The sequence below is a fragment of the Mus musculus genome, chromosome 13, assembly GCF_000001635.26.
Source record: "Mus musculus strain C57BL/6J chromosome 13, GRCm38.p6 C57BL/6J".
NCBI classification, from domain to species: domain Eukaryota; kingdom Metazoa; phylum Chordata; class Mammalia; order Rodentia; family Muridae; genus Mus; species Mus musculus.
In genome coordinates this window covers 20305474-20318535 of record NC_000079.6, presented here as the reverse complement: position 1 = coordinate 20318535, position 13062 = coordinate 20305474, and the positions used below count along the sequence as shown (strand labels likewise).

At 43.0% G+C, this 13062-nt stretch overlaps 1 protein-coding gene across 7 annotated transcripts in view; it reads right to left on the bottom strand.

Moving 5' to 3' along the window:
• The window catches only part of Elmo1 (engulfment and cell motility 1), a 517847-nt gene that overhangs the window by 289818 nt on the left and 214967 nt on the right, over positions 1 to 13062 (bottom strand). The window lies entirely within an intron of this gene.

The window sequence follows — 13062 nt, the reverse complement described above, 5'->3', positions numbered from 1 at the left end:
TCAATTTCAGGGACAGGAAAAACAAGGATGAAAGAGAAAGGGGCTGTGCAGAGTGTGGACCAGCAGAGTTAGAGAACAGAGTCAGCAAGTGTTCCTCCTGAAGTGTGAATGTGGGCTTCACAGCAAGGTGTCACCTGGAGTCACCTCCTCACAATACAGACTGGCCCCTGCTCACACTGCTTTAAGGTGGTTCAGGAAAGATCACCAGGGTTGAGGACGGTGAGAGATCACAGAAGGTGTTGTCAGCCTTGGAGTGAGTCCTGCCTCCTCTTTGTCCCACTTGCCTGCCACAGACCCAAACAGAGTCACCTTCAAACATTTCTCAACACTTTGCTTTTACTCTTTCCTGTTGACCAACTCAAAACCCAATAAATGGCCCATGATCACACTCGAATAGACAGCATCTCTCCTCTCAAGGGAGAACTGTGCCCACTTTTCACTGAAAGCTAGACTGTGATATTTGAAAATGACTGTTGATGACAACAGGTGACAGATTAGACATACAATCTGAGTAATACTTGGAACGGCGAAGCAGAGAGGAAAGGTAGCTTCTAGGGACCGTGTACAGGAGAGATGGCTGTGTGTGTGTGTGTGTGTGTGTGTGTGTGTGTGTGTATGTGTTCATGGCTGGGTATGTTTATGTGTGTGTATGTGTGTGTTCATGTGTGGGTGTATGTGTGTGTGGGGGTGGGGGTGGGTGTATGTGTGTGTGTGTTCATGGCTGTGTGTGTGTGTGTGTGTGTTTGTGTGTGTGTGTGTTCTCATGGCTGGGTATATGTGTGTGTGTGTGTGTGTGTGTGTGTGTGTGTGTGTGTATGTGTGTGTGTTCATGGCTGGGTATGTGTGTGTGTGTTCATGTGTGGGTGTATGTGTGGGGGGGTGTATGTGTGTATGGGGACGTCCATGTGTGGGTGTGTGGGTGTGTATCAGCAATAACTTCCAGGGAAAGTCCAACAGGCTGCATAAATTAATTTCAAAATGGCCGTTTTACAACTCTTCTCTTGGACAAGTTCCCCTGAGTCTCTCAGACACTATCCCTTCACTTCGGCTTCCTATTAAAAACTTCTTAAGACTGCCAAGATAACATCACAAAAGAGGGCCACTTCTGAAGAGACTACTTAATGACCATCTGGTCAATGACAAAGGACTTTCATAGAAATGACACTGCCAAAAAACTAACCCAAAAAAGAAGTCAACGTCCAGACTTAGAAGCACAGACATCTTGAAACACTCAGGCAATGCAAATGGAAAAGGGTTGAGTAAGGTTTATAAATAGAAAAAAAAACATGCAATGGATTGAATAAGTAAAACTATCTACGTTGGGCTGGAGAGATGAGACGAGATGCCGGGTGGCTAAGAGTACTTGCTGCTCTTGCACAGGACTCAAGGTCAGATCCCACTTCCCACCATGGACAGCTCTCACCTGCCTATAATTCCAGTTTCCAGGGATTGACTCCTTCTCCTAAATGAGGCAGACACCTGTACCTAGGTGTATGTTTCCACAACCAGGCACATGACTAGCAATAGATTAATATGTTTTAAATGTCAAAGTTTAAAGCAACATATCAACACAGTGAAGGGAGCAATCACTAAAAGGACAATGATACTACAAAACCAGAGAGCACGGTGGTATATGTCAAATAACACAGAACAATCTTCCCCAGGGATCATAAAACCTAGAAAGAAGCAGATAATAAAAATAGTAGTTGGAACCCAGAATTGATTATTATCTTGTCACTGAACTTGGTACAAAATATAAAACATAGCCGGAAGACTAAAGAAAGAAAACATATTTCATGGCTTTTCAAAAAATATCTATAGTATACTTCAAATGACTGTGATAAGTCAATAGGGAGACACGCCCCATGAGAAGGCACAGAGCTTCCATCGCAGCTTAGGGAGAATGTAAGGAGATGCGACCCCAACACAGCAACAGACACACTTAGCATGTTTCAAACCAGATAGAAAATGAGAAAAAGTGTTCTCAATGGAATTGAAGTGCAAGTCTTAATGAATCACAGGTCGCCTGCCCAACTGTGAGCGTTGATAGTCCATCTCTAAACAAAGGAAGATTGTGGACTAAAGCAAACAAACGTACTTTATTTATTTCTGCTTTCTCTCGAAGTCTTCAGCACATATGTAGCTTGCCAAAGCTCCTGACTCCCTGGCATTGGCTGCCAACCCCTCACGGAGCACGACACACCAGCAACGAAAAACAGCAGAAGCACAGAGAGCGCAGGAAGTGGCACGGAGCAGAGCTTGTTCCCATAGTTCCCCAGCTTCGGTGCAAATTAATTTTTCTTTCCAATTTGAAGCATACATGATTAGTGATATTCAAGCTACGGCACACTAATTTTGAGAGTGTGCCAGGAATCATAAGCAGAATTAAATCCTAGGAAATAAACAAAGGTGACCTTCTAAATATTAACTTCATTTTTAAGAGCCTACCCATATTTGTTTTCCCCTGCTGGGTGTTTTATTTCGTTCTAGTCACTGTGCTGAGAACATCACTGTGATGACAGTTTTCCAAGGTGCATTGCTAATGAGTAATTGTCTCAGCTGCTGGGTGGATATGCACTGAACAGAGTTTGTAGGTTGCTCCAGTCTTTTAATTTCATTTCTGTGTAATATTCAATGTATATATTGAGGCTGAGTGTTCATAAGAGAATGAAAAGATATCAATCCATATCTAGTTTACATCTATTTCAGGTGCATATATATTGGGTTAAAATCAATTTCCAGAACAATCCATGGACAAAAATAAATTTCCTCCTCTCAAAATCAATGCAGGGAGTGCCATTTGGGTGTGAAGTCAGAAACTGGAGGGCTCACCCCAGTAGGATGGTTAATGGGACGGCTAATGTCTTCATCTTTTTTTTTTCTGCTCTTGTAATAGAATACCACTGACTAAATAAATTATAAATGATAAAAGCTAATTTGGCCCACTATTCCATAGACTTGGAAGTTCACAACTGACAGGGTTCACATCTAGTGAGGACTGCCTCATAGGGTGGTGTGGGGGGAGGGCAACAGAGCATGTGGGAACCATCAGAGAAAGACCCTACTGGAACCTTTGCATCAGTAGCCCACTCCAGTGAAAAACTAACCTCTTCATCTAATGATCACACTCAATTCATTCACGACAGTGGGGCCTGTGTGGCTGAATAGCTTTTGTCAAGGACACACTTCTTAATACCATTACAATGGGGGGGGGGGCGCACATTCAAAATGCAGCAGTTAATTTCAGTTGTAAGCTTGAATAGACCAAATGATTTCCCACATCTGGCTAAGTATAATTCCTTGGTGGGTCTGTGAAGTAGATGACCCTCCCCAACATGGGTGGGCACCATCTAGTGCAGCAAAGACTCAAAGAGAACAATAAACATGGTGGGAATCAAAATCTACATCTGCCAATGTGGGCCTTCTGTCTTCAGGCTCCTGTTTCCTCGGTTTCAGACTCTCAGCTCTCAGTGCCTAGGCCTTCGAGCTACACAACTGATTGCCCCAGGTCTCCATCTGGTAGGAGCCACATGAGGAGTTTCTTAAGCCCCATAACCCTTGTGAGGCAACTCCTTATCATCAGACAGCCTCTCTCACCCATCCCTACTTCCCACAGAACCTTGACTAACTCTGAAAAATCATGTCCTTTCCCCCGTGCTAACTGCAGGAGTTCTGTTCAGAATTCACTAAGAGCCACCACACTAGATTCTAGATGAGCACTTGAGACTTGGTAAATCCTGTCCAAGAGTTTTTCAATATTTCTCAAAGTAATACATCCATGCTTTTCAAGTAGAGGTTAAACTTTGCAAAAGGACGCAGAGCAGATGAAGAATGCTCTGATTTCATATTCTGACACAGAATTTTCCCATTTTATATAGATAATTAAAAGCATAGATGACCAAGTAACCTGTCCACAGTATTTCACTTTAAAAATAAAATCAGTCAAACCACAAACTATGTATGGAGCAGGGGAAGAACATAAGATCTGCATTAAAAGTCAAGAGATAGCTTGCATCCTTCCATGCTGTGATGAGAAGGGCACTTTACCTCTGCGATGCTCTTTAAAAACCTAACTCGAGTCTAATCATGAGAAAATATCAAGCAAACTCAACAGAAGAACAGTTTCTATGATACCTGACCAGAATTCATTAAAAAGCAGCACAAACAAAGAAATAGGAGGTGTTTTCCTAGGCGAACGGAGACTAAGACATGGCAGCTAACACAGTGATGGGAAGGCGGCATTAGTACAAAGCCCTGGGCAGCTGACTACCTCACTGTGGTTTGCTACACCACAGAGCTTAAACCTTTAGTTGAAGGTTCACATCAATCCTTACCTTATAAAGTCAAAGCCAGAGAGAATTTCCTTGGTAGGAAAAAATGGAACTGTATTTTGTCCATGTGGTTTAATTTGCCTATGGTGCATTTTGCTTTTGCATTTCAGCTTTATAATAAATGTTGAAACATTTTCATGAAAACTTGTTATCAGACTAAACAGGCCAGATCAAACGAAGTAAATGTTTAAGAGACACCAAGTGAGGGGTCTGAGAGAGGAGTGGAAGGGCCACGCTACTTCTTCAAGGACCTGTTCCTGCTGTTACCTGGAACACAGTGAGCAGTCATGAGACGTTAACCATATATCAAAACTGAAATAATGAACTTCTTCTCAGGGAGTAGCAGTGTTCTTCCCCAAAGGAGGAAGTCAGACTGTGGGGAACACAGTGATCCATCCTGCCTTGGAAAAATGAGAGCCCAGTCAGTGGCCTCAGGAATTCGTGTACCACTGAATACAGACCTAGTTATCACAACAATTCACACTACAAAATCCCATTCAGCATCCAAGACGTGAACACAGCAAACCCCTTGGCAACACATCAAGCACAGTGGCTTTACCCAGGGCACGGCCTGGCGGGCCTTTCCCTTCTGCTTAGGGAAGTGCCGTAATACTCTGGTTACAGACTCTTGAATACAAAGTTAAGCATCATATCCTCTATGTGCTCTTGGGGAAATGAAAGCTGCCATCGCTACAGCCCCTGGGATCGGAGCAGCTTTACACAGTTTCTAAATTAGTCTACAGAGTTTCTAAAACTAGAAATGCCATCCAATGGGTTCTTAAAGGAATAGTGTAAGTACTTCTAAGGTAAATAGTGTAAAAGTTTCTAAGGTAATGCTGAAAATCAGGACTCATTTCCACCAACAGAGGATAGCCTAAGACACAGTAGGAGCCGAAACATCAGCAAGGCAGGCAGTGGGCAAACTTGAGAGGGCTGCACTCATCAGGATGCAGCAAGATCAACCTACTTAAAGGAAAGCAGCCCTCAGGGTTAGGAGGGTCCTGAGAGCACAGCCTATAAAGGCTGTGGCTGGATAGGACAGGAACACTGTATTGACAGATTTTCGGGGTTTTAGTACCATGCTATGGGCCCTTGTAGGGGACTGTGTAAGCCACAGTCTTCAGTGACAGATGGCCTGGGGCCTCACTATGTCTGCAAAAGTTCCAAGGTAGAGGTGAACGGCATGTGTCTACATAGAGACACACAAAGACAGTACCAACCAATGAGTGAATGGAATACCAACAGGAACAACAAGGGTCCATCTGGTTGACAGCTAGGAAAGATTTCCCCTTCTATTATCGTTTTCCCCAGTTAAAAAATTATATCAAAATGAAAAGTTAAAAATCTAAAATTATTTGGCATCAGGGTGTTAGTATACTATACTGTGAGCACAATGAATTTACTTTAAAATGGCTGCATTGTGTGAAGTTATCTCAATAAAAACAATGATCGCAAGCACCATGTCACATAGCTCACATCTGCCTATAACTCCATCTCCTGCCGATCAGACTCCTCTGGCCTCCGCAGCCACCAGCACTCGTGTGTGCACATACATACAGATGCACACAGGTACACATAATAAAAAAATAGTACAATCAGTTCTTAAAAGAATAAAAGCGACAAGAGACCCAAAGTCCCTAATTTAGGAGAGTTAGGAGAGCACAGCTGCCAAACCCCAAATGGGCACAAGTAGCACCAATAAAGCCCACGGACAGACATCAGCCTGCCCAGCGGCCACTGCATGCCGGGAAACAGACACAGCTCAGGTCTTTTGTTCCCCACCTCTGTGCAGAGGGGATAAGCTGGAAAGATGGGAGTGAGGAGCGGTTCTGCCTCATGCCTCAAATCAGCACAGTTTACCAAGCTGCCCTCTTTGTGCTATTCCAACCCACCCTGCAGCATTTAAGTAATCTGCCATTTGGGGAAGCATCTTTGCCCTACACACAGATTGGATCTGATTCTATCAACCCAGGACTCTGACAGGAACACAAACCTAGATAACAAACAAGATGCCAACTTACTTGAAAGTAAGCTGAGAGGCACAGCTCTGCATTCCATATATATGAGAAAGGTTTATGAGTTAGAAGGGTATTGAATACAGCAGCCAGGATAGAGAGAAGAGTGTGTTACTTTCTCAGACAAAAGAATACTAAATACAAGTAATGTAACCATTTTCATAAAGTATTAAATGTTTTAAATATGTATGTTAACATGTAATATACATCTTCTCCCTCTTATCCAACCCATTCCTTATAAACAAAAGCAAAGAGAATGCAACTCAGTTGGCATGCATTCGGTTTACCTAAACTGGATCAGGCTCAGAGGATGAGTGAAATAGCTTCCTGTCTGCTCTCAGGAGTGTGCACAAAAACTATGTGAAGATGCTGCCCTCTGGCGGCAACAGAAAGCAGTAAGTTCCAAGTAGAAGGCCCATTCACAGGCTTCTCTAAGCAAGCAGTGTGGGTACTAAGGTTGGTGGGTTATGGATGTGTACTACAAACACAGTAAAGTAGGTTCAGACGAACCACTACTGCAGTCTCTCCTGACTGTACTATGGAGATCTGGAGGAAAACTTGCAATGGAACAGGCCTCTGGTGGGAAATAGAGTGCACACTGAAATGTCGTCCTTGGCCATTCCAGTAAGAATAAAGTTTGCAGTGACAACATCGGAAGGTACAGAGGCTGCTCTCATGCTAGAAGCGCTTTTCATATGCACCTCTGAATTCGCTCAGCTTTCTATTTTGAAGAGATTTAATATCCTTAATAAGGAAGAGGAAGAAGAGGAAGAGGAAGAGGAGGAAGAAGAGGAAGAGGAGGAGGAAGAGGAGGAAGAGGGGGAGGAAGAGGAAGCCGCCGCTGGCAGTGAATCCCGGAGCCCTTTTTTGATGTTCATTCTGCTCACACTTGCAAACTTAAGACAAAGGACCAAATACCTCCTTTGCCAGAACGCATAAAAGAAGTGTGCCAAATACCCAAGACAACCCTGCCATTTTATCATAAACACACACAAAGAAGTTAGTCCCTCTTTCTCCCTGGTGGTTCACAGAGGAACCATCCCTCTGCTGTTCTTCCTTTTGTCACATAAGCCATCGAAAATGTCAAGAAGGGTGAACATATAAAAGAGCCATTTAACATGCGGAACCTCAGGTGCTTATGGTACAGTGGATGGAGGCTGACACATCAATCAAACGTTGACCGATACACTAATGTATTATACATCTTATAGGAAGAATGCTTAGGGGTGTGTATCATAGAAAAATCTTTCCGAAGAATGAACTAAATAATTGATTTTGTTGAGGAAAATGTTAACACAAAAGTAGGGATCAGGTAAGAAAAGGCAGGTCTATTTATAATGGCCAATGTGTTCTTTTTTTAAGTACATAGATACAAATATAACTTGATTGCTGAAACTAGTAAATATTTTCTGTCATAGTCAGTAAATAAGGTGGCACAATTTAATACACTTTCTTGTAAATCTACTTATATTTCTCAACTATGTTCCTCGAGGCTGCAGAGAGTGAGGTCTATCGGATGGATGGAACGGTCCTGCCCCTTTCTATCTCATTAGTACTTATGCGGTATAAGAGTTTACATTTACAGATTTATCACATACGGGGGAGTTTTAGAAACTATACTTCTCATTTCTGGACTTTCCACTTGGCTGCTTCCCACTGTCTCTCTTTCTCTGCTATGATCTTCACTTATGAGAACAAATTTGTTTTCCCACTGGGGACACTTTGCAGGCAGATTTACATTCTTTGTCCATTTCAACACCTGGCTCATCATGGAGTGGGATGTCTCTGGTTTTCTTTGATATTTGCTCTTCATGTGCCACAGAGTTTTGGAACACACTATAGAGTTGTGAATGTCCAGTTGTGGCGACCCTGATTTTGTTTGTTCTCTCTGTTGAGAGATGCTCTCTTCGGTTTGGTAGATGACTTCTGGTCTACAGCTCAAAGTGAAGACTGTTTCTGGGGCTGCTGCCTTGTCTCATCTGAGATCTTTTATCTACAGCTAGATGCTCCGAGTCTGCCCACATCAATGATATGGACAGATGGGGTACGGGTAAGATTTAAATATACCCTCGAAAGGCAGTGATAAAATATACGCATGTGCACTGTGGCACTGCACATAATAGTTTTAAAACTGGCACATACACATAAGGAGCTGTTTGAAAGAACATGCATATGATGTATGGAGCCAAGCTGCTTGAGTTAATGATATTGGACTACTCATTACTCGAAGCAGATTCAAAACAAATGGCAATAGGAAAGTAATTCCTAAGTCAAGGTACACAATGAGTGGGCAACACAGCTGTGCCTTAGAAGGAATGACACTCATTCCCTTCCTCCCTGTTTTCTACATCATCACCTCTCCATGCTGGGACTACACCCAGGGCCAGGCTCCTGCTAAGCAGGCACTGTGCCACAAAACTAAATCCCCAAACTCCAGACTTCCCTTCTTGAGAGGATGGAAATTCTAACATGAATACATTTTCATCAATACTAAGAGATGCTTCAGCATCCCTGAATGGGTCCACGGGACACATGCAAAGCAGACATCTACCTGCATCCTAAATTGAAAGATAAATGGTCCCCATAGCATGTGTAATCATTCAAGAAACAAAATGGGCAGTTCAAAGGAACATAAGGACAGATGAACACACATCTATAGGAACTGCAGCTCAGCAGGGATAGGGCAGACAGTTGTTCTTGGGGTTGCTACAAGTTGTGATCACTCAGAAAGCTGGTCTTCAGTGACAACCTGGAATAAGATTGTCTCTTAGTTAAGTGATAATCTGCTAAATGAAGGAAAAGCCTGATTTCCATCAAAGGATTCTAGAATCTTCTTCAATAAATTGCTGCTAAGATGTAAAAATGAATGGTAGAGGATTTGGTGGAATAAATCAAGTATGTTTCAGCTTGATATTTGACCATTTATAATGTGTTCATTGTGATGTATGTCAGAAATCACAGCGCTGAGAAGGAAGCTGAGCAGAGGGGCATAGCAGCTTGGATTTAAGAATCAAGTCAACTTTAACCCTCGAGAAAAGCATGGGGATTTTTATGTGGTCAGAGCATCTCACGCTGTAGATCATTTCACAAACATACGGAGTGTCACCTGCCTGGGGACTTACCTTCTTGGTTTTGTTTTTTCCTTTACCTATATAACGAAGAAATGATGGCATTTATCAGACATTCTCACAGGAGACAAAGAAGCGGGAAAGATCAATAGGTTAATATTTATAACCTGCAATTCATGTGATAAAATGTCTGCAGGAGCACAAAACAAACATTATGCTAATGACAGGCTGCTGTCCATAAAGGAGAACTGGGCTGAGGGACAACTTGCACTTGCTTGCTCGGTTGCATGGACGTTGGTCTCAATGATTATCCATCACTGACTCCGAGAGCAGCATGAGAGCAAAGCCTGAATATGCTTTCTGCAGGCGGTCAAACGAAGGCATAAACACTGCAGGCTTCTGACATGTCCTATCTGAGAAACCCACGCCCAACGGCAGTCACCTATCCTAGCTCTTCTCTTGAAAAATTTATGGTTTATTTCCATTTGGTCTAAAATATCTAATATAGTCACATTTTAGTGGAACTATATTTATTTCTATAATCATGAAAAATATCTGAAAGATATATATCAAATTTGTAAACACATTTTGGTGTGCATGCGTGTGTGTGTGTGTGTGTGTGTGTGTGTGCGCGCGCGTGTGTGTGTGTGTGTGTGCGTGTGTGTGCGCGCGTGTGTGTGTGTGTGTGTGTGCGTGTGTGTGCGTGTGTGTGTGTGTGTGTGTGTGTGTGTGTGTGTGTGTGTGTGTGTGTGTGTGTTTAAGGTGTAGAGGAATACACCTGGCTTTTCTCTAAGTCATTTGGTATCTAGAGTTTAGAGTACTTTACAATGAGCTTTTTTTTTTATAGAATTAGAACAATTTTAAAAGCAAATACAAAGGACAATTATTAGGGACTGGAGAGGTCACTCAGTCGTTAAAAGTGCTTGTGGCTCTTGCAGAGGAGCAGAGTTCCCAGCACCCACATGGGGCAGCTCCCAGCATGTAACTTCAGCTTCCGGAAATCCAATGCCCTATTCTGGCCTCTACCACAACCACCACCCATGTACTTATAACCACATGCACATGTTTGTGCATACACACACGCACATGTGCACACACACACAATTTTAAATAGTTAATTAAAAACACATATTCAAAGTACATAAAACTATAACTAAAAATATTTCTTGTTGGTTTTTATCTGGCAAAGTTGAAAAATAATTTTTAAATTAAAGAGTAGAAATCATTTAAATTTAATTTAAAATAAGAATGTCACCAACATTCTCACATTTTTGATCCAAGTCTATGATTAATCTTGCCAAAAAGAATAGAATACTAATTGTACACAAAATTGGCCCAGATATGCTTACAAAATTTTGTAAAATATAAAAATTCCCCAATATGCACAGGAGAATCCTTCCTAAAATCATGGGCCAGCCTTGTCATGAAATGCTATCAAAGTTTATTGATAATACGTGGACATTTGGGTCACACAGTTAAGGAAGCTAGGTGTGTGTGGTAGGACAAGACTACAGAGTTGGCACCCGGTGGGCTGAGGCACAAAGCCAGTCTGGGCTCCATATTAAGCCCTAGAAAATCAACCAACCAAACACATAGTTCATGTGCCAGGCATGGTGGCACCTGTCTTTATTCCCAGAACTCAGGAAGTGTGAGGCAAACAGACCACTCTTAGTTTCAGGCCAGCTAGGAATACATAATGAGGCCCTGTCTGAAATAAACAAGCAAACAACAAAAAAACAACGATAACATCAAACCCTACAAGTTATTTAAAAAAAAAAATACAGTGAAGGGAAGAGGCAGGCCTGTTGCCCAGTGTGCCTGCTACAAGGGGGCAGTGCTTTCCTGAGTGCTTGTTTTGCTTTGTCACAGTCTCCTCTGCAAAGCCTTCCCTGTAGGGACATCATCATATTGATTCCCAAAATAAATGTTGTGACAAAGCGTAAAGAAAACATGCATGGCTAAACACACAACAAAAGGAAATTGCACATGTGCCTTCAGACATGCTGTTGTGAGGGATTTGCAAACTTCAAAGCCTGACAGTGTTCACTGGGAACCACATGGGATTCCCCAGAGCTCTGTCTGCCTCTGCCTTGGTCTCTCTGAGATGGCAGGAAAGGGTATGAGAAGAGAGACTCACAGAGGGTAAGCCTCTGTACTGGGTAGAGCCTACAATGCCAAACCCACACAAAGATGCTTACCCACCCAGTCCTCGCTGTATGGCTGTATGCTTCTGGCTAGGCTAGAGCTTCCTTCTTACATGCAAGCCTCGGGGGGGTGGGGGGGGTGGGGGGGGGTTGGTGACTATTATGTAATCTGAAATGCAGGGAGGAGAGATGGAGGAATGGACCAGAAGGGATAAAAGGAGCATCAGAAGTGCAGTGCCAGGAGTCCCCGCCCAGGCAGGGTAGCTCCCTGCAGGCCCAGGAGCCCCAGTGTGACTCCTTAGTAACCAGAAGCTTTGGAAAGCAAACTTACTCATCCTCAGTGCAGAAAATAAGGCAGCACCACACACAGTGTTGAGTCACTAGGAAACCTAAAAATAGCACAGCACCAACGGCTTTTTATAGGGACTGTCAATTCTGTCCTCTAACTCTCAACAACAAATTAGTTTCAGGCCATCCCATTTCCAGTCTCTCTTATAACTTTCCCTCTCCCTGGTACAGAGACAAACAAATGAGCACACATCCTTATGCAGGCACACACAGACACATAACCACAAGCACACATCGTAATGCAGGCACACACAGACACATAACCACAAGCACACATCCTTATGCAGGCACACACAGACACATAACCACAAGTAAACATGAATCTAGTACTCACTGACTCAGACCTTATCCTGAGTATTGAAGCTAATTGTCTTACATGTATACACATGAGGGAGGTGGAAAGGACACATGTGTGCACAGGAGAAAGATGGAAAGGACACATGTGTGCACAGGAGAAAGGTAGAAAGGACAAATATATGCACAGGAGAAAGTTGGACAAAATCCTGACAACAGCTTACCATTTTTCTTTTGTTGATAAAATTGTCGTGATTTTCTTTTTTCTAATATTTTCTACATTTTTCATAACATAACTACAGACAAAAACCATTCTTTTCCTGAGAAAGTTGTTGAGCCATCCAGAAAGTCTTCATATTTCTAACTGATTCATACCAGATGGACCAGTGGGGCATGATCTCAGCGCTATGAACTCATGAAACTACTTTCTATAAGGTCACCAGGGCATTCTCCTCTTGCTGGCTCTACTCCGAATGGCACGGCCCTTCTCAGTTCCTCTCTACTCCCTTTTCTCTACTGTAGTCACAGCTCAGGATCCAGGCCAGTTCCCAGGGCAGAAGTCTCCTCTGCTAAAGGCAGATCCTTCACACACATCCCCCCCCCACACACATGCACAACTCCCCACCCCCGTGCAGGTGGTGCTGGCCTCCCTTCCTGGCTGAACTCTTGGCTATGACAAGTCTTTCTCAGGTTCCCTCATCAGCTCATTCTCTGGTGACCCAGTATGCTTTGAGGCTCAGCCCAGCCTGGGAAGTTCTCAGAAGCAAGTATATCAATGAGTGAAGAAAGGAACCCCAAACCCAGTGTGTGGGGTTTATAAAAATGGATGCAAGCAATTCTCTTTTCTCTTTCCACTTCAGCT